We start from the raw sequence: 21,881 nt of genomic DNA, 5'->3' as shown, positions 1-21,881 counted from the left end.
AAGCTCATAAACCATTTAAAAAATTATATATATAAAAAACGGCTATGTAACGTTTTACAATCTATAATCTTTATAATTAAAGCTTATAGATTAAATTATTAATTTAATCTATAATCTTTATAATCTATTTTTACATGCTGAAAAAAATCAGCTAAATCAGTCCAGTATATCGATCCTGATACATCGATACCGCCAGCTGAAAAACAACATGGTTTCGAGAAAAACGCCTTTAAAAATGCGTACAGCTAAACTATATCCTTTGAGGTGGCATCATACTTTTGGCTGTAACTTTCCAATCAAATATCGAAAAATCCTCTTAGGACAACATTTCTGAGGCCATAGGTTTTGCATAAATATAAAAACCGGGTTCCTTCCGTAAGGTGCATTATAAGAACGCATGCTGGAGAGGAGAAGCTATAGCGCAGTAGTGGCCAAAGCGTAGACCGCGAGGGACCGTTGGCCGCGTAGCTTTTCGTAATCGCCGGGCTGTCTGTTATTCACACGTTACTAAAATTCGTCATGTACAAAAGGAGCCGTTCCCAAAAAAATATTAAAATAAAATGAAACTATCGTTGACTTCAAATGAATGTTTTACAGAGTTTTTTTTCTCGAGTTTTCTCGAGATCGAATTCGAAGTCGAAAACAGCCACAATTGCATAATTTGAAGCAAATTAAAATTTTATTAAACCATATTAAACCTTTTGAAAATAGTGAAAGGAGTTTGGTGCATCAGGAGAATTATTATTTTAAAATTTTCACAATGAATCTGAAACGATATAAATATAAAAAAGTCGCTTTCAAGCAACACAATTACAAGTAGAACAGAAGCAAAAAGTACAACTCAACGAATAAACTGATACCGCACAGTTATGTATATCAATAAGGATGTGTTTGCATGATATGTCTAATAAAGAAGATATCTTCAAAAAATTTACATCAATGAAGGTACAAAATACATGTCGAAATATAAAGGGTGTGTCACATCGAATTGCACCACGGAAAAAACGCTGTAGAAATTCGCCCAGTAGACCGATCCTTTTGAAAATTTTAGACAGTAAAATAAAAACTATTAAACAACTTTTGGCATTTTCTTTTTATTCATACTTCGAGCCCAAGCCCGTATGCTCGCACCTTCCTCTTTACCCCGTCCATAAGGTTCTGTACAACGTCAGGTTGTAGTTTTTTTTTTAACAGAAATCCATTTTCTCTTGAAGTCCGCCTCCGATTTGACAACTTTTGGGTTCCTCCGGAGGGCCTGCTTCATAATCGCCCAATATTTCTCTATTGGGCAAAGCTCCGGCGCGTTGGGCGGGTTCATTTCCTTTGGCACGAAGGTGACCCCGTTGGCTTCGTACCACTCCAACACGTCCTTTGAATAGTGGCACGAAGCGAGATCCGGCCAGCAGATGGTCGGGCCCTCGTGCTGCTTCAATAGTGGTAGTAAGCGCTTCTGTAGGCACTCCTTAAGGTGAACCTGCCCGTTTACCGTGACGGTCATCACGAAGGGGGCGCTCCGCTTTCCGCAAGAGCAGATCGCTTGCCACACCATGTACTTTTTGGCAAACTTGGATAGTTTCTGCTTGCGAATCTCCTCCGGAACGCTGAGTTTGTCCTCTGCGGAGAAGAACAACAGGCCCGGCAGCTGACGAAAGTCCGCTTTGACGTAGGTTTCGTCGTCCATTACCAGGCAATGCGGCTTCGTCAGCATTTCGGTGTACAGCTTCCGGGCTCGCGTCTTCCCCACCATGTTTTGCCTTTCGTCGCGGTTAGGAGCCTTCTGAACCTTGTATGCACGCAGGCCCTCCCGCTGCTTGGTCCGCTGGACGAATGAACTTGACAAATTCAGCTTATTGGCGACATCCCGGACCGAACTTCTCGGATCACGTCTAAACTGCTTAACTACGCGCTTGTGATCTTTTTCACTGACGGAGCATCCATTTTTGCCGTTCTTCACCTTTCGGTCGATGGTTAGGTTCTCGAAGTATCGTTTTAGTACTCTGCTGACCGTGGATTGGACGATTCCCAGCATCTTACCGATGTCCCGATGTGACAACTCCGGATTCTCGAAATGAGTGCACAGGATTAATTCACGACGCTCTTTTTCGTTCGACGACATTTTCCAAATTTACGAAAAATTTACAGTGAAGCATGGCCAACGTGATCTATACACTCTTATCTGATTATAAGCGAAAGCTGAAGATATAATTCCTAAAAATTGAATTTCTACAGCGTTTTTTCCGTGATGCAATTTGATGTGACACACCCTTTATATACAACTCGTCCAAGTCCTTCATCACTAAAACATAATTTCCAATAAAACTTAGCATCCATTACGACTGATGGAGCTTCTCGCACGGTTGGAAATCATAATGGATTTATGAATCACAAGCTGACCCGGCAAACTTCGTCTCGCCCAAAATTTGTTTTTTGTTATCAATACCTTCAAACATTCACGTTTTCTTACTAAACCAGTTTCCATGAATTTAAACCATTTAGAGATTAGCGAATTGTAATGTATAGCATATCAAACAAATCTTCCGATTCGATTGGTATGGTAATTTCCGATTCGATTGGTATGCAAATCATGAGAATTCGTTCACAGTGAAAATAGTTATTAACGTTGACTTTGTTTCATAGAAACGTGACCTGTTTTCTGATATGGCACCCTTCCTGAAAGACGTAGTTCTACGTCAAAAGATTGCGTAGTCCTACGTCCCAAGCGGTCGTGTCTCGGATACAATCCCTTGAATTTTTTTATTGACTTGCCCGATCCAATGTTGGTTTTGGCTGTTTTATCAGTTCATCTCTGCCGTTTTGTCTGTCGAACATAAACACAAGGCATCTACAAAAAGTAAGAATGCATTTTTCCTGTCTGTGAAACGCAAACCAGGTGTCGGTGTTACCCCGAATGGACTCGAAATTTCAAAACAGTGTTTTCGAAAAAAATGATAAGCAACAACACAACCTACCGTCTCACAAACTACTGGAAAATGGGTGGTGGGAAGTTTTTTAAATCTGTGACGTTACAAATTTTGTTTATGTATGTTACTTTTCTTATAATAGTCCATTCAATAGGAAAAGTGTTGTTATTGAAAGTAAAAATAAGCAGATGAATTGAACGAACTAGTTTATGTTTCTTAAATCAATGCTAGCGTTCAAAATCATAAGGGCCCAACTGACATTTTAGCAGAAACTGAAACATTAGTAATGTTGAGGTGTTCTAAACTTAATTTCAATTTAATTTTACTCACCCGGGTGACGTCTTCAGAGAACCCCTATTGAACTGACAGAAGCCAACATATTGAGTATCCCACTGACATTTTCCCTTTGTTTTCACATGAACTGGGTATCCCACTGACAGTTCTGCTTGAGATTTGGCCAACGATCCTAGCATCAATCATAGCACCCGGCTGATTTTACTTCTTGTTACGTCGACCAAAAACGTAAATGAACAAAGTTAGAATCACATAATCTTTTGTTCCTTTGACGGAGAAACATTTGACAGTGCATGGGAAAAAAAGGTTGCAAGTTTTTTCCATGTAAAATGCATTTGAAAAATAAATTGAATTAACTCCGTATGACCTAGATTGAGACGAATAGTTTTCCGCTTGCGTCTTAGTTTTAGACGTATGAAGTGTTCAGCACCTTATTTGTGAAAAAAGTAATTACAGATGCTGACAAGAGATAAACTTCCATGAAGTTGCTCTAAAATCCACACATAGTAGACATTAGAATACTTTTTCTGATATAAGAATAAATCAAAGAAAAAAAATAGACATTCAAGTACGTGACATGTTCTGTTTTTTTTATAACGCAAAAAATGTATTAAATAACGTAATTAGTTTCTGTATATCCTCTTTCAACGTTATTCGTTGACACATTCAATTTTGTACCATTTGAGTAACTGACTAGGTATGCCTAGTATGTGAACTGCCTATCTTCCTGGCTACTAATTTAATCAAAGTTTTACACACCCAAAACCCGTGAATCTTTTCACCTTCTATCCTTCATCTCGGATGTGAGGTACCTCGAAACTTAAGAAATGACAAGTATGTACAGGGGACATTGGAACATTTTCAAAAAATTGCTTATAACTGACAAAATATGGGGTGTTGGTTTTACCCACAGTATCGGTTTTTCCATGATTTCCCCTACCTCGACAAATTATTCAACCTCTCGAAAACCATTCTTTGTAAAAGAAAGTTATAATTAAAAAACAAAAAGGTTGAGCCTACTAAGCCCATAAGATCAGTACTTTATCTCTTGAATTTCGCAGAAGCAAGAGAGACGTGAATCCTGATTTACACCCTCACCTCTATGTTCCTTTGTAGACTGTCGAATAGAATCCTCGGAGTTCGCTGAATTTGTGCAATCACGGTGCTCAACTCAACTTTATGCGCTCGAAGAGCGGCGTTTTCGCCAGAAACTCATTAGACTAATCGTTGCCATGGTACTACAGAGGGATATGTAATCACATGATAGTACTTGTTTACACAGCGAAACGACGCTCGAAGACAAATAAATACCCTAAAGTCAATACTCAAAACAGACCGTATGTCGTCAGTAAACTTTTGGAATCACACATAAACCAGGGCGCGATTATGACCATTCCGCCGATGTGTAAAAGACTAAATATTACAGCCACTTTCTAGTCTAAAACGTGCAAGATAGCACAGGAGGGAGGAGTTTGCTGTTTCGCAGAACTTCTTCTATCACTCGCTAAATATATACACACACACGCATGGTTAAGATGTTAGAGGTTTGTATAGATCTATTAGGAGAAGACAACGATTCAGATGCGCTAGTATTAATCACTAAGCTAAGGCACAGAAATCACTTTTAGAGCGACGCACTAATCACCAGAGAAAGGGACTTTCAGTCTAGGTGTTCAAAGAAAGGGTGATTTGAAGTTTGACACAAAGTTGGGGGGATACGTACCTTGATTGATTTAGTTTACGACGTAAAGCCTGCTTTCAATTATGGGATCAAAGAAACGAGCTGTTTCGAATTGCGCTCTTCGCGGGTCAGTGTTCCCCTGTATTGCCAGAAATTACACAACCCACTCACTACTCTTCTCGAACACTAGGGAGAGAATGACTGAATCTACTTCTTTTTACTTTGCTTTCTCCTCCCAGAACGAATTGTCCACTCACTTCTGCGCTAGAAATTAGGTGGGAACAACACCTGAGCTGAGGGGATCAATATTTTTCAATTTCGGTCGCAAAATTCTCCACGTTTCCAATCCTTCGACACAGCACCTTTTTTCACGCTTTCCGACCTTCAAACCCCTCGAGCACAACACACAAAAGCGCTCAAACTTCTAATTACTCCGAGTAGAGCAGCACTCACACCAGTAGCCAATGGGGGGCATACGAATCTCGTATCCCAAAGATGTGTCGCTTTATATTTTTTACCCGACTTCACTCCAAAACACCGTTTCTCCCGTTGAACACGCTCCGTGTCACGTAGCTCAAACAACTTAATGAATTGGCAAAACTCCTCACAGGGCAATGAATTTGTTATTGGCGATTCGATAACAAGAACACCAGCAGACACGTGACTGATTCTGAACTCGGTCCTTAGCACTCTGAATCCGTGAATCCGACCACCGTCGTCAGCGATACAGTGAATGCCAAACTGAGCGATAGAGATAGGGAGCAAAACAAGCGAATCACACAAAGAGCTCTCACTCTCTGACCAAGGAAAGTGAAGTGGAAGGTAAAACGTAATGTCAGAATTGCCGTTCGGACGTATCCCGTAAGTTTGAACTTATTTACATAGATGGTATCCAAACAACACTAAGCATTGACTACAGTTTCGCCGGCACGGTTGATTGTCGTTATGAACCAGCACAAGAAACAAAGCTGCAAATTATGCGCCAGTGGCGGTTCCACGATCAAAGCACTCCCTGAATCACATTAGCCGAACCAGCTGGCGGAAGCATATGCATAAAGGTTACTAGGTTACTATTTTCAACGACAACTGTTTATACTGTTATTATACTGCTTCAAATACCTTCGACGAAATCAAGTGTAACCATACCAACGTAAGTAATAACATAAACAAATCCAAACTTTTCGTCTTGCCATTCCTCATACGTCTTTTCTATATAGTGTAAATTACGAGTCTGTTAACTCCACCATCTTGTCTCTGACTGGGTTTGTTCTGCGCAGACAGCTGTCACATTGTACAGAATTGTTGGGTTGAGTGGTGAGTCGGAAGCTATCAAAACGGTGGGCCTAGTGGTGGGTTGGATTTACAAAGCGATGGAAATTGTTGAAGCGCCATCGCGTGGTTTGCGACGTTACCATCGAACAAATGTCGATAATACAGTTGCGAGACTGAGTTGTGTTTTGTATTATTTAGTTAGTGCTATAAAAGTTAAGACTCAAACCTTTGCATGATGTAGTTTTGAAAAATTCCAATCAGGGGTTAGACATCAATTGAATATAGACTACCCAAAATCAAAATCAATATGGCGTCATTTGTTTACCAACATATCTTTTACGAGGATTGAAATCGAAAAATGAGCTGCTTTATTCTAACTGCATGAGCGATTTTTATATTTCGGTTTCACATAGAGGTGTTCACATTTAACATGGAGTTTCAAGTTAGCCACTATTCGACTATATAACCGGACCGAGTTGTAAACAACAGTAATTGATAGAACCAAAATGCCAGTGAACCGCAGCAATATTGGGTACACTGGCAATATGAGGGATTTGACGTTTAAGTCGTACCCCTGATTCCAATATGAAAACTTTTTTGAATTCGTATTAGTATCATTAATAGTCTGACCAAATAGATCTGGTATAAAAACGGGACACGTAAACCTTGAAAAAAAAAATACTACACTGCGTTTCATAACAATAGAACCACTCCATCTTTATGAGTTTCCAGAGATATGTAAGGGGCTGTCCACATACCACGTGGACAACTTTAGGGGGGTAGGGGGTAAGAAAATGTCCACTCTTGTCCACGGAGAGGGGGAGGGGGTATAGACTAAGTCCACGTGGACAGGAAGAATTTTCTTACCGTATTTATCAATGAACGGATTGAGAAGCCTGAGAGTGCTGCCCAGTCAAACGTTAATATATTTTCTCTCATATAATGGATCTTCTTCAGTGAAATCTGTATTATAAAAATATCCCACGTAAATTGTGAATGACCAACTATTTCCTATGATCGAACTTTTATAGTTACGGGGTGTTCATAGCCCTCATAGCCAAAACTATAAAAATAAAACGATTCCATAATGGTTGCGATTCCATGATATGCGTAAATGATTTTTTTCAAATATAATTTTCTACACGTTTTGTTATATCCCGAGAACAATATATGATAATAACGTCTGTTTAGTTTTTCATACAGAATTGCGTGTAAAATCATTTTTCCAAAGTATTTTCATTTCATTAATTTCTAGGAATAAATATTTACATTTGCAGGAGATTGTCTATGCATCACTAGTCGTCAACTTAAAACAATTGAGCCAGTGTTCTGAAAAGAATTATAGAATATTTCAGGAGGTGATAGATGATCATATTTGATGAAAAAATCCTACGCATGTAGTCAATTCTCAACTAGGACATTGTTGAATTTTTGTTAAGTCTAATTTTATGTCTTGAACTGACTCTAATTTAGAAAGTACGCTCCTTAGAATAATTATACTGTTCATTTGAAGGATAAAATTTTTTTGCATAGAATGCAATTGTAAAACTTCCAAAATTGATAGAACCCAGAATCAACTTTTAAATGTAAGGAACCAACCTAAAATTTTGTGTTTTTAATTAATTTTCCAAAAATGCATGATAAACTGGAAGCTCTCCAACCACTCTACAGTTCCTTCCTTGACACCACACTATTATCCTTCTTGTTATCTTCCACTAATTTAAATGTGTTTACAACATAATTTTATGCAAATTTTCCTCAAATGAAAGCATCGTGCGCACTTTTTGAATTTTTAGTTCAGTCATTTTAAGGCAAAAACCGGTCTCTAGGAAAAGTTCAATAATACTTTCGTAGTTAAGATTTGATCATCAGCGAGGAAGATTTTTTATGATCCCCTATCTTTTAAAATTTTTCGGATCGATTACCTAATAACCTATATATAATAATATTATTTTAAACAGATATAATAGTTTTCGATATTTTATTCAATTTATGAGAAAGTTTTCTCAATAGTTTGAACATTTATAAAAAAAAATAATAGAAGGCTAATAAATTTCTCAAAAAAAAAATGTTTCAATCGGGCAACAGGCTTCAGGGCCATTTTTGGAAAAAATGAACAAAATTTCAATAAAATGGGATCGGGGCAGCGGAGGATTAATTTGGCGTTGAATTGCTCTCTGGTAAACTGTGACGTTTTGATAAGGATTTAAGTGGAGAAAAACTAAAGAGCAATACAAATAACTTATCGTGCAAGATTAGTTAAAAATTTTTGAGTTGTGAGTTTTCTGATGTTTTTTTCCCACGGGTATTTTGGAAGCTATTTAGACACTCAATGCAGGATGGTCAATAAGCAGTTGAAAAATAAAATATATATATATAGATATTGAGAATATTTTAAATAAGTTATTAGTACCCTTTGAAACTATTGCGGAAAAGGTTTCTAATGCGCTGATGACTAAATGTGAATTGATCGTGTGAATGAACAGACATTTCTTGTGGCGAAATGTCGAAAATGTTTTGAGTAATCTTTGAAACGCTGTAACTCTTTTATAAAATAATGCATTCGTCAAAGCATCAACTGGACCATGTATTAAATATTTCCAAGATTGCGATGAGTAGATTTGACCATCGATTTGCTGTGCGTTCATTATTTCATGAAATATTCTTAATTCGAAATCAAAGGATAATTTTTCATTCGATAGAGAATACCTCTGTAGTAAATAGTTCTACTGAAACTCTCTATGAATCAAATGGACGCGGAATAATCATGTTGATTGGATTGCTTTTTAAGCATATATTCTCAAAATCTAGAGAAACTTTGAAAACACACTATAAACGCTTAATCTTTTCTTGCAAAGTATTTTATCTACAACACATATACACATTACACACTAGAAATTTGTAGCTTGAAAATGCTGTATTTTTTATCTTAATGTCATCGTTTATATCAAAGATACAGGCGTTCCGAAATCTCTGAAAAATTTCGACCTTTTACTCCTCATCCTTTGTCAAGTGAGGATCTATAGATATCAGTACATGCTTCCTACTTTATTTTTTTCTTTTTTTGAAATTCTTTTTAAATGATAGAAAAAGAGTCTATGTATATAAAATCGTTCTGTTCGTTTTTGTGCGCTTCAAAAACTCGAGCTCTGATGGAGCTCATATTATAACACAACATACGAGCCACTTCAAAAATTGTTGTTGCTACTGCCAACGCCTCAAGAAGCTTCAAGATTTCCAGATGAAATGAGCACACTTCTGAAATATATCTGTGAAAGTAAATTAACTTTCTAGTATTGAATATGTATTCTATGTGACAGCAACACAATTCTTTGCATTTGTTCAAAAATCGTGAACTTAAATTGTGTCTGATAGTGATTTTAAATCTATTTAATTTTATTCGATTGGCTTTGCTCAAGATCAATCCTTGATATTTTGTAATTTATATTCGGATGCGGATTGTTCAACTGGATATTGCGCGTTTCCGTGTTGACAAACCAGATAGCCTTTATATCTTCGAAGATAATAGAAAAACAAAGTATTACAAGTACAGGGTGGGCCATTTAAAGTGGAAGCATCTGGCAACCACATAACTTTTGACAGAGATGTCAGATTAACAAATGTCATACCGCGTTGGAAGCGTCATTTCAGTACAATTTTAACCATGGAACAATACACACCTAAACAACGCGCTGAAATTGTTCAGCTGTACATTCAAAATAACTTCTCAATTGTGTTAACTAAACGTACGTGGAAAAATAAAAATAAAGTTAAAACATCGCCTGGAGACAACACTATACGTCGATTATATGCCAAATTTATATCGTCTGGTAGTGTTGGTAATGCCAGTCATCTGTCCAGACAACGACCAAGACGTTTCGACGAGAATATTGATGCCGTTCGAGCCAGTGTTGCAGAGACTCCATCGACATCAGGTCGCCATCGTTCGCAAGAGTTAGGCGATTTTTTATTGCCATTTGTTCGTGAAAATGAATTGGACAATTACTGGTTCCAACAGGACGGCGCTACATGCCATACAGCGGCTGCCACGACCAAATTATTGCGCGAAATGTTCCCCGGAAGCTTAATATCCAAAAACGGCGATTATGACTGGCCACCGAGATCACCTGATTTGACGCCTCCTGACTTTTTTTTATGGGGATATTTAAAATCCAAGGTATACACTGGTAAACCAAGGACCCTGGCTGCGCTGAAAGACAATATCCGACAAGAAATTGCTGCCATATCGGCCGAAACATTGGGCAAAGTGATGGAAAATGCCGAAAAAAGGGCACATTTTGCGGTCAAGGCCAGAGGCGGTCATTTACGAGATATCATAATCAAAAAGTAGTTAGAACAAATCTCCTTGGACCAAAATAAATGAATTTCAAAAAAAAAATTTTAAGATTCCAATTCTTTACTTTGCTATTGCAAAAACAAATCCTTCCACTTTAAATGGCCCACCCTGTATTTAAATTAGAGGCGAATGAACTGCAAAGTTTAAAGCCATTTAAAAACAAAGAACAAAAAAACATACAAGTATTTCAAAGTTAAACTCATATGGAATATTTGCTTTGTTTTACTACTCATTTTTCTGTCATAAAACACCAATGAGCCACGGCAAACGTGGCAGGGTTCAGCAAGTAAAATTTGAAACAAAATAAACTTAAATGGAATTAAAATTTAATTCATGCGCAATTAAGTTATTTCCTAAATTATTCTAATAAAATCAAGAGAAATGTCCATGTGGACAACAGGGGGAGGGGTATGAAAATGTCCACGCTTGTCCACGGAGCGGGAGGGGGGAGTTTAAAATCGTGCTTTTTCTGTCCACGTGGTATGTGGACAGCCCCTAAGAAGTCGGATGATTTGAAGTAAGGTAAATGGTTTTAGTTTGTCCAGTCGAAAATATGATCATGGTTTGTCCACTTTTTTGAATGCTTTAATTCAGCGTTCCTCTGTCAAATAAGGTATTCGAATGTTTCAAAACATATAAATAAAATTGTCTTTTTCATGATTTACAGTAGTTTATATATACTATTTTCACGGAATCACATCATTTAAAGGATTATAAAATACACCTTCTATTTGTGTCAATACACCCCTCATTCGAGCTAACATTCAATCGATCACCAGATGATTATTTGGCACGTATTCAGACCTTTTCTGGATTAGAACACTTACAAATATTGTAAACAACATACTTGCACACTATTTGTATCAGATTTACATAGTTAAACTATTAAATTAACGCATTTTGATGAACTCAATTCTAATCATGAGTTGTCCAATACAATTTTTTTTTGTTATCCACATGATTTCTATGGGGATAAGCTTGGCGCGCTTCAGTTTGTTTATTATGTCCTTCGCATATAGCAGACATAAAGTTTCTCTGTTTTGCCTGTGTTGAGGATAACACTTTCAAAATGCCCAAGAAAAGTCAATATTCTGAAGAAAGCCTAAATTATGAATGGATAAATATGATGACAGTAAACTCAAGCAATGATAAATACAACATCTACTTGTGAATTCGAATGTTTTCATTCAAAAATGGTTATTTCTAAAACTGGACAAACCATGATCATTTTTTGGGCAAACCATGATCAGAGGTGGTCAAACCATGATCATAATTCCTCTTTAAGGAAAATCGTTGAAAAACATAAAAATTTGAATAATTTCAACACCTTATGGTAGTATTAGCAACTAGACACTTGGGGCTTTTCAACAAACCCAAACTCGTATCGATTATGTGTTATTTTCATGAAGAAAAATCGATTTGTATTTACTAGTTGCGTAAAAACACCCCAAATCGGACAAACCAAGATCATTTACCCTATATAGTGTAGGAAATAATAACTATCTTCATTTATAAGACTGGCCATTTGAACTTGATTGTAGTGTCCAGGCGCAAAACGTTAAAAAAAACTAAAATTCCAGTGTTTCATAATAATAGAACCAGTGGGAAAAAACTCTTGCTCCTTTACAATATTAGAGTCAGTTTCACATGCATTACAATAAGTTTCTATTTTTTATCTTTTTTTAGTTCTTTAGTTCTCAATCTGTTCAAAAAACCCTTCGGGGTGGTTCCGACCAAGCTGCGCCATGTTGTAGTGTGTATCTCATTCTGCATCTACTATTCGTACGATCACTAATGCACAGTGAGATGTGCAATGAAGAACTCCAGAATTATTTACTTCTGTTTTTGCATCAAAAACAATGTGATAATTGGGTAATTTGGCATCAATTCATATAATCCAGAAGGTCGTGGCATGGTTTAATGTATAGGGGGTTCAGATTCTGGACTGATTGGCTTGTTTACCAAATTAAAACCCTATCAAGAACTTATGAGGAGTGATCGTATGAATAGTAGATGCCGCTTACAAGCAGTATGAGTGATTTGAAGAGCTTAAACAAGCTATATCCTCTGCGTAGAACGAGATACACACTACAACATGGCGCGGTTTGGTCGAAACCACTCCGAATGGGTTATTTTAATTGATTGATTGTAATTCATGTGAAATTTACGTCAATTTTGTAAAGGAGTCAGAGTTTTTCCATCTGGTTCTACAGTTATGAAACACTGTAATTTTAGTTTTTTTAATGTTTCGTTCCTGGACACAACAATAAAGTTGAAATGGCCAGTCTTATAAATGAAGATAGATATTATATTCAACACCACATACTTCAATTCAACCGACTTCTTACACGTCTATGGAAACTCAGGAAAAATTAGTGGTTCTATAGTTATGAAACGCAGTGTTGATGTCAGTGCCGTTCAGCGCTCTTGTGAGAGCATTTCCACCAAGTTGCGCCGTACGGCAGATCACGGTCCCTTTGTCAACATTCACTTTTTTTTGAAGAACAACCGTTATGTTCTTTATAAAAAATACAGAATTGCTTGAAATAATTTTTTTTACTAAATCACTGAATCACTTATTGATGACCCGTTTGAACTGCTTCTGCACAGCTAAGGGTTCATAACTTATCCTTTTTAGGCTCAGTGAAACTTTCTAATAAAAAATAATTTATGGGCTTTCCTTGCATTTATGAATAATATCCGAAATGATAAACAAGCGAATTGAATAAAACGAATGCGTAGAAGTTGTCGCTTGCCAGACACAAATCAATGGCAAAAACTTCTGCATTGCCTCGATATATATTCCTCCAAGAACCATGGTCGGTCGCCATCAGTTTTTTGATATCATCGAGGCATTGCCGGAGCCGCGGCTAATCTTAGGTGACCTCAACTCCCATGGAACAGCATGGGGGTCACACTACGATGACAGCCGTGCCACGTTGATTTATGATCTGTGCGACAACTTCAACATGACAGTTTTAAATACAGGGGAAGCAACTAGGATAGCCAACCCTCCTGCACGGGCAAGTATGCTAGACATATCACTTTGCTCTTCTTCGTTATCCCTGGATTGCACGTGGAAGGTAATCCAAGATCCCCACGGTAGTGATCACCTGCTAATAATTTTATCGATCGCCAATGAATCAGGTTCTCGTGAGTCAGTCGATATTGCGTATGACCTCACGAAAAATATTGACTGGGGAAAATTTGCAGTAATAATATCTGAAGCACTTGTTTCAATGCATGAACTTCCTCCACTCGAAGAGTATAACTTTATATCGAGTTTGATTTATGAAAGCCCACTTCAAACTCAAAAGAAACGTTCCTGCTACCACTTTCCGACGTCGCCCTCCATCACTTTGGTGGGACAAGGAGTGTTCAAAGGTCTACCTTGAAAAATCATCCGCCTTCAAAAAATTCAGGAAAACTGGATTAGTGGAATGGTTTCGAAAGTACCAAGCTCTAGAAGCCAAACTAAAAGGTCTGATTAAAGCAAAAAAGCGTGGATATTGGCGGAAGTTCGTCAATGATTTGTCAAGCGAGACAGCTATGATCACTCTTTGGAATACGGCTAGGAGAATGCGTGGCTGGAACCATACAAATGAAAGTGAGGAATACTCTGACCGTTGGATTTTCAAATTTGCAAGAAAGGTTTGTCCCGATTCCGTTCCTGCACAAAACGTTGTACGCGACATTCCGCTCCAAGACGATTATGAGAATTTTTCGATGGTAGAGTTCTCAATTGCCCTCTTCTCATGTAACAATTCAACTCCGGGGTCGGACAAGATTAAATTCAACTTGTTGAAGAATCTTCCCGATTTGGCGAAACAGCGTTTGCTGAACTTGTTCAACAAGTTTCTGGAGCTGAACATAGTCCCACATGACTGGAGACAAGTGAGAGTGATAGCCATACGAAAACCCAACAAGCCGGCTTGCGATCACAATTCGTATAGGCCGATTGCAATGTTATCCTGTATTCGTAAAATGTTAGAGAAAATGATTCTACTTCGTTTGGACAAGTGGGTTGAAACGAACAATTTGCTGTCGAATACGCAGTTTGGCTTTAGCCGAGGTAAAGGGACGAATGATTGTCTCGCGCTGCTATGTTCTGAAATCCAAATCGCATTTGCTCGTAAAGAACAAATGGCTTCCGTTTTTCTCGATATCAAAGGGGCATTTGATTCAGTTTCCATGGAACTGAGAAACTTCATAATCGTGGACTTTCGCCAATTCTGAATAAATTCCTGTACAATTTACTCTCAGAAAAGTACATGTTTTTCAATCATGGCAGCTTGAAATCTTCTCGATACAGTTTTATGGGCCTACCACAAGGCTCCTGCCTAAGCCCCCTCTTGTATAGTTTTTACGTCAATGATATGGATGATTGTCTAACTAGAAACTGCACGCTGAGACAACTTGCAGACGATGGAGTTATTTCCATCACGGGTACTAATCCCGCCGTTCTGCAAAAATCCTTGCAAGATACCATGAACAATCTGTTCACGTGGGCCCTCAAGCTGGGAAATCGAATTCGGAGAAAACTGAAATGGTCGTTTTTTTCTAGGAAGCACGAACCCGCCCATTTCCAGCTTCACCTATCCAGCAAAGCGATCAGGCACTCGATGTTTTTCAAATGCCTTGGAGTATATTTTGACTCTAAATGTACCTGGGGAATACACATTGCGTATTTGAAACAGAAATGCCAGCAAAGAATCAATTTTCTCCAAACAATAACCGGAACATGGTGGGGCACCCATCCAGGAGACCTCATTCAGTTGTACAAAACAACGATATTATCAGTGTTAGAATATGGCAGTTTTTGCTTCCGATCAGCTGCCGAGATTCATATTCTCAAGCTGGAGAGAATACAATATCGTTGCTTGCGTATAGCAATGGGGTGTTTGCATTCGACACATACGATGAGTCTCGAAGTCTTGGCAGGAGTAACCCCACTTACTTTTCGGTTCACAGAATTATCCTACAGATTTCTCATCCGTTGCAAGATCATGAATCCATTGGTGATTGATAACTTCGAAAATCTACTCCAACTGACTCATCAGTCAAGTTTTATGTCTTTATACCATGAGTACCTTACACACGACGTGCACCCTTCACCAGGCATCTCCAACCAAGTTTGCTTCCCATACTTTTGCAATTCCTCTGTCAATTTTGATCTGTCCATGCGACAAAAGATCCATGGAATCCCAGATCATCTACGCTCCGATTATATTCCGCGCTTATTTTCGGCAGAATATGGGAAAGTTAGATCTGATAAAATGTTCTTTACTGACGGTTCATGCATAAACGGGTCCACTGGCTTCGGCATCTCCATTTGATAGATTAATTTTCGAGTTACGCAGAAATTTGTGTTTCATAAGTATGGCAGTCCCCCCTTAGAGAGGGGGGGAGGAATGTCTAACTACCATAGAAACATTTATTGCATCCTAAAACCTCCACATGCCAAATTTGGTTTCGTTTGCTTGATTAATTCTCCAGTAATGCCAAAATTTATGTTTCATTTGTGACTATCATAAGAACCTACCCCGGTCCCAAAAACCCTCACATACCAATTTCCATGTCGATCGGTTCAGTAGTTTCCGAGTCTATAAAAATCAGACCGTGGATCGATCTCCATCGCTGATGATTGTTGCGTGGACGTAGTATTCTGTAACAACACAAAGATAGTCAATGAGGGCACTGAGTTTTGAACTCACGATAGATCGCTTACTAAGCGAACGCGCAACCAATTTGGCTACGGAGACCCCCTGCAATGTAATTGAAAAGCTGCCATTTTTCAAAATAAATATTCGACAAAATCGAGAAAAAGGCCACTTTTCAGACCACCCTAATTTAGGTTGGAAATTGCAGGATATGGGAGAAATATAAGAAATATAAGAAATAGGTTTGCGTCAAATTGGAGCTTTTTTCAGTACATCTTTTTTCATTTAATTGGTGGAAATTTTATTGGGAAATAATGATTACAATTATGTTCACAATTACTGAACACAATCATTCACTCGTAACCAGTGTTGCCACATTTTAATCTGTACTAGAGGGGTTAAAATCTTTCTCATCTGTTCCTTTTCTTCCAAAAATCTGTACCATTGAAAATACTCGTTGTAGAAATTTAGCATGAAAAAATACTCATGTATTTACTACAAATACTACATTTACATTTGCAAGCCATTCGTGTGTTTCATAACGCTGATACATAGTTTTTTTGATTCTAGATTGCGTAGTATCATGAATTCAAATAAAAAAATCGCTCCAAGCTATACAGCGGCGTAAAAGTCGTCATCTACCTTAATGTTGCTTTGTTAGAATGTAAGAAATTTCACACACGGAAAAAACTGTACCAAACTGTACTTTTTGACGAAAATCTGTACTCTGTACCGTACAGAATCTATACCAAAAATGACGAAAAAATCTGTACCTTTCCAGATTAATCTGTACGTGTGGAAACACTGCTCGTAACATCTCTCTCAGGCGTAGTTAAAGAGAAATATCTATTTGAATGAAATATATATAGCGATTTTTTGACAAGCTCTATGCAGAATATGCATATCAGGGTGCCAATGAAAATGGTCATCTCTAATTTCAAAAAGTTACCCTATACAAAATGTTCACCACCTCGACAAAACATCCTATGCTAAATATTAGCTCAATCGGACTTAAAGGAGAGTGACGCAAAGCGGCCAAAGTTTCAGTTTTTTGAGGATCGACAAATCACCCAATGTAATATGATCACGCTTAAACCCAACTCATCACTTATACTATTTCGTTTACTATTTATGATTGTATAACTCGACGCGCACCAAGGGCAGCGGCGAGTTTGTCTTCCTTCCGCCCCGCTGCGAGTTTAGCTAGCAGCAGAAATTTAACCAAACATGTGGCGCGCATCCGGCACACATGTTTCAGCACTTTCTTTTCCTATTTACTTTGACCCACAAAGAAGTGCTTTCTCTCTCTCTCCGAAGAACGCGTCTGACCAAGGCCATCACAGCCCACTCTAACTGCTGGTGCGATGCTCCGCCCAGCATAATTTGTAAATATTCTGTGTAGAGTTTAAGCCTATTTTTGTAAACTAGTATTTAAGCCCCGAGAGTCTTTTCTTTGAATATAGATGTCAGTTGACAGTATACAGTAGAGAGGCGACGCTTGTACGAATAAGCGTTTGTGTTTATTAATTTACCAAATCCGAAAGTCTACGCCACTGAATGGCGTAAGTTCCTTCTCCACGTTTACATGGCGACCAGTGACACCGAGTCACGAGTGAACCGACAGATCCGATGCTGTTATCGCGTATTAAAGTGAATTTAAACGCAGAGTTTAGAGCCTACTGAGCAGAGGCAATGGTGAACTGCAAAGTTTAAAGCCTTTTAAAAAACAAGAAGAAGAAGAAGCCTACTGTTGTGTTGTGTGTGTTAGGTCCCAACCAACCGGGTACGGTGTGAATATGAATCATTTAAGCTAAGAAAAATTCGCTAAATGAACTTTTAAACCAACCGGACGCAGTGCAAGTGTGAATAAATTGAGTAACGAAACATTCAGCGAAAAGATGGTGAAAGTGAAAATCGGCAAAGCGGGGAAGAAATTGGACCCCAGCGGAAACTATTGAAGCCGTTTACGAAAAATTAGAATCGCAGACACAAGTGAAATCGTGAAGCTGACAGTAGCCACCTGGATAAATAACATTCGCAAGTCAAGCAGTATTTCAAAAAAAAAAAAAATGAACATCGATTTGGATCCAACTGGACACCCCTGAGATCTGACGGAAGCAGAGGCACCCACGCCCCCCCCACCCCCGAGAAGAGGACACTTGCGGAGAAAACGTGGCGTAAGTCAGACTCGAGTTAGTCTAATCCTTTTATATACGGATATCATGTAATAAATTTATAGTCGAGGCACAAAATATTTTTTATCGTAAAACCCACGCGGCAGTAGGAATAGGTAGTAGGAATTAGAAAAAAAAAAAAGCAATTACAATACCCACAAAATTGGTTTTACATATGTACCGTTGAAAATGGGGTTATTTAATACCAAACCCGTTAGTAACACGGGCGACGCTCAAATCCAAATTTTAAATCACCTAGAGAACCACAGTGTAATGCACGAAGCTCAAGGAGCGATTATCTGCGTCACACTTGCCCTCACATCCATACTACTAATTTCGAAAATATACAAAGCATATAAGGCATGCATGAATGCACATGCTATGCAAGCGGCAAAAGCTCACGCAGCCGTAGTCGACACCGTCTAAAAGAATTCGAAAATTTTAAAACATGCGTTCGAACGCAGCCTCAGCATAATAAATTCTTTACCGATAACCATTTTTCCTTGTCTCCTTGAATGGACGAAGTAACAAAGCTCATCCAATTGAATATACAAAAACTAAAACATATACACCTGACTATACAACAGGAACTGGTCAGAAAACTAAGGAAAAGTACTTTAGCCAAACGCCTCACGGAAGCGGAAGCGCTCGTGAAACAGATTAAAAAATTGTCGTCTACGTTACTAGACACAACCCACGGCTCAGAAATCATAAAAATAACCGAAAAGGCGGACCAACTTTTGAACGCAATTAAGGCGTCAATCGAAAAGAGTAGACCAAGAACACTCAAGGAAATTGCGCTAGCCGTCCTATTTTGCCTCAGGTTACAAAGAAAACCGAAAATGGCTAGCATACTCGAAATAATCAAGACTACATCGTCTATAGTTCCGCAATTCGACGGAAACATAGACAAACTGAAAGCCTTCGCTGACGCTTTAAACTTGGTGAAAACATTTGAAACACCGGAAAACAAAGCAACCATAATTAACGTCATACTAACCAAACTAGAGGGACGGGCGAGAAATGCATTCACTGAAACACCGACATCGGTGAGCGAGATAAGCAAAATTTTAAAAGCTAAAATAACGACCAGCCCACCGGAACAAGTTCTAGCTAAAATGGCTAACTTGAAACAAAACGGTGGAATCGAACAATTTTGCCTGGATTTAGAAAAATTGGTGTTCAGTTTGGAAACAGCGTACACCGCTAAAGAAATTCCGCCCCAAGTTGCCAAATCTATGGCAAACAAAGAAGGCGTCAAACATTTAGCCGGAGGGTTAAAAAACGAAAAAACCTCGCTCATCATAAGAGCAGGGAATTTCAATTCATACTCCGACGCGATGACTAAAGCGTTGGAGGAAAACTTAAATAATGCGAGCGCATCAGTATTTGCATACTCGCAAACCAACAGAAACGCCAACCGTTTCAACAACAACGTTGACACACATTATAATAATTACAGGCGCAGGCCAAACGACTTCCATAACCGCGGTAGAAACCAAAACAATTTCAACCGCAACAATTTCAACCAAAATAATTTCCAAAACCAACCGCGTAATAACTATAACCGTTTTGGCCAGCAAAACCAAGTTCGAGACCAATTCTCAAACATAAACCCACAGCGAAATAACAACAACAACAATAGGCGGAATACAAATTTTAACCGCCCTCAGCAATACATCCGCCTAACGGGAAACGAGTCACAACCGACGGATGCCCTCCAGTCCGAACCGGCATTGACATTGGAGGAAAACAAACATTACGGAGACCAACATTAAATATTTTTAAATGCGACGTGAATTGTTCAATGTTCGTTACACTATACTTACAAATGTCAAGCAAACCATGTATATTAATAATTGATACAGGCGCTGACATCTCAATAGTAAAAGAAGAAAAAATTAACGGAAAACAATTAATACACCCCGGAAATAGATGCATTATTAATGGAGTTACGGAGGGAAAGACCGAATCCATAGCGAGCACAAATACAAATATCATTTTTGACGATATCCAAATTCCACACCAATTTCAAATCGTCAACAACAAGTTTCCTATAATTGCAGATGGCATTTTAGGCAGAGATTTCCTCACCAAATATGAATGTAACCTATGCCTCAAAACATGGCTAATGACCTTCAACTATGAAAACACCAAAATTGAAATTCCGATTCAAGATAGCTGGGAAAACAATTACATTATTCCCCCTAGATGCCAAATTATAAAACACTTCCCGTCACTCAACCTAAACGATGATGCCCTTGTGATCGCACAAGAAATCAAACCAGGCATTTTTTGCGCAAACACAATAATAAACCCAAACTCACAATTCATTACAATAATTAACACAAATACCACACCAACATCAATCCCAAAAACCTTCGCCCCCACCACTATCCCCCTTAAAGAATACACCATAAATCACATTACAACGGAATTAGGAGAAAACCCAAAAAGTAGACACGAGAAACTGATTAAGGAACTCAATTTGAATCATACACCCCAACATGCCCAGGAGAAATTAACAGAATTATGCACTAAATACAACGACATTTTTGCACTAGAAGACGACATATTGACAACCAACAACTTCTACAAGCAAACCATTCACCTTCAAGACAAGACACCCGTTTACATAAAGAATTATCGAACCCCGGAAGCACAAATTTCAGAAATAAATAACCAAATCAGCCACATGCTAAATAACAAAATAATCCAAAATTCCACCTCACCATACAATTCTCCCATCCTCTTAGTCCCAAAGAAATCAAATACTCAAGATAAAAAATGGCGATTAGTGGTTGACTTTCGACAACTAAATAAAAAGATAACCCCAGATAAATTCCCCCTACCAAGAATCGACGAAATCCTCGATCATTTGGGCAGAGCCAAATATTTTACAACCCTAGACTTAATGTCAGGTTTCCACCAAATCAAACTTGACGAAAAATCAAAAAAGTACACAGCATTTTCGACCTCTAACGGCCACTACGAATTCAATAGGTTACCATTCGGTCTAAATATATCACCAAATAGCTTTCAGAGAATGATGTCCATAGCACTTAGCGGACTCCCACCTGAATGTGCATTCCTTTACATCGACGACATCATCGTCGTCGGCTGCTCAATAAACCATCACCTTATTAACTTGGAAAACGTTTTCAAACAATTACAAAACTACAACTTAAAATTAAATCCCAAAAAATGCTCCTTCTTCAGACCAGACGTAACATATCTAGGTCACAACATTTCAGCGGCAGGTATACAGCCCGACCAATCTAAGTTTTCAGCGGTAACAAACTACCCCACACCATCATCAGCAGATGAAGTGAGGCGTTTTGTTGCCTTTTGCAACTATTACCGGAGGTTCATACAAAATTTCGCAGAAATAGCGTACCCATTAAACAAATTGCTCAGAAAAAACGCAAAATTTGATTGGTCTCCCGAATGCCAAAATGCATTCAATAAATTGAAAAACGAACTTATCTCACCAAAAGTTCTCAAATTCCCCGATTTCACACA

At 38.3% G+C, this 21,881-nt stretch overlaps 1 protein-coding gene across 9 annotated transcripts in view; it reads right to left on the bottom strand.

The window, feature by feature from the left end:
- The window catches only part of LOC129779604 (protein NDRG3), a 171,883-nt gene that overhangs the window by 136,680 nt on the left and 13,322 nt on the right, over positions 1–21,881 (bottom strand). For 3 of the 9 annotated variants that reach the window (XM_055787173.1, XM_055787175.1, XM_055787179.1), the window contains exon 1: positions 4,939–5,640. The exons of 1 other annotated variant lie outside the window; for it this stretch is intronic. The gene's annotated coding sequence lies outside the window, so the exon portion shown is untranslated. Of the gene's footprint in view, positions 1–4,938; positions 5,643–21,881 lie in introns of those variants that run through there. 5 more of the 9 variants (XM_055787178.1, XM_055787174.1, XM_055787176.1 and 2 more) reach the window with 3 other exon arrangements.

The sequence above is a fragment of the Toxorhynchites rutilus genome, chromosome 3, assembly GCF_029784135.1.
Source record: "Toxorhynchites rutilus septentrionalis strain SRP chromosome 3, ASM2978413v1, whole genome shotgun sequence".
Classification (NCBI taxonomy): Eukaryota; Metazoa; Arthropoda; class Insecta; order Diptera; family Culicidae; genus Toxorhynchites; species Toxorhynchites rutilus.
The sequence above is the reverse complement of the archived record's forward strand: the minus strand, read 5'-3'. Positions and strand labels throughout refer to the sequence as shown.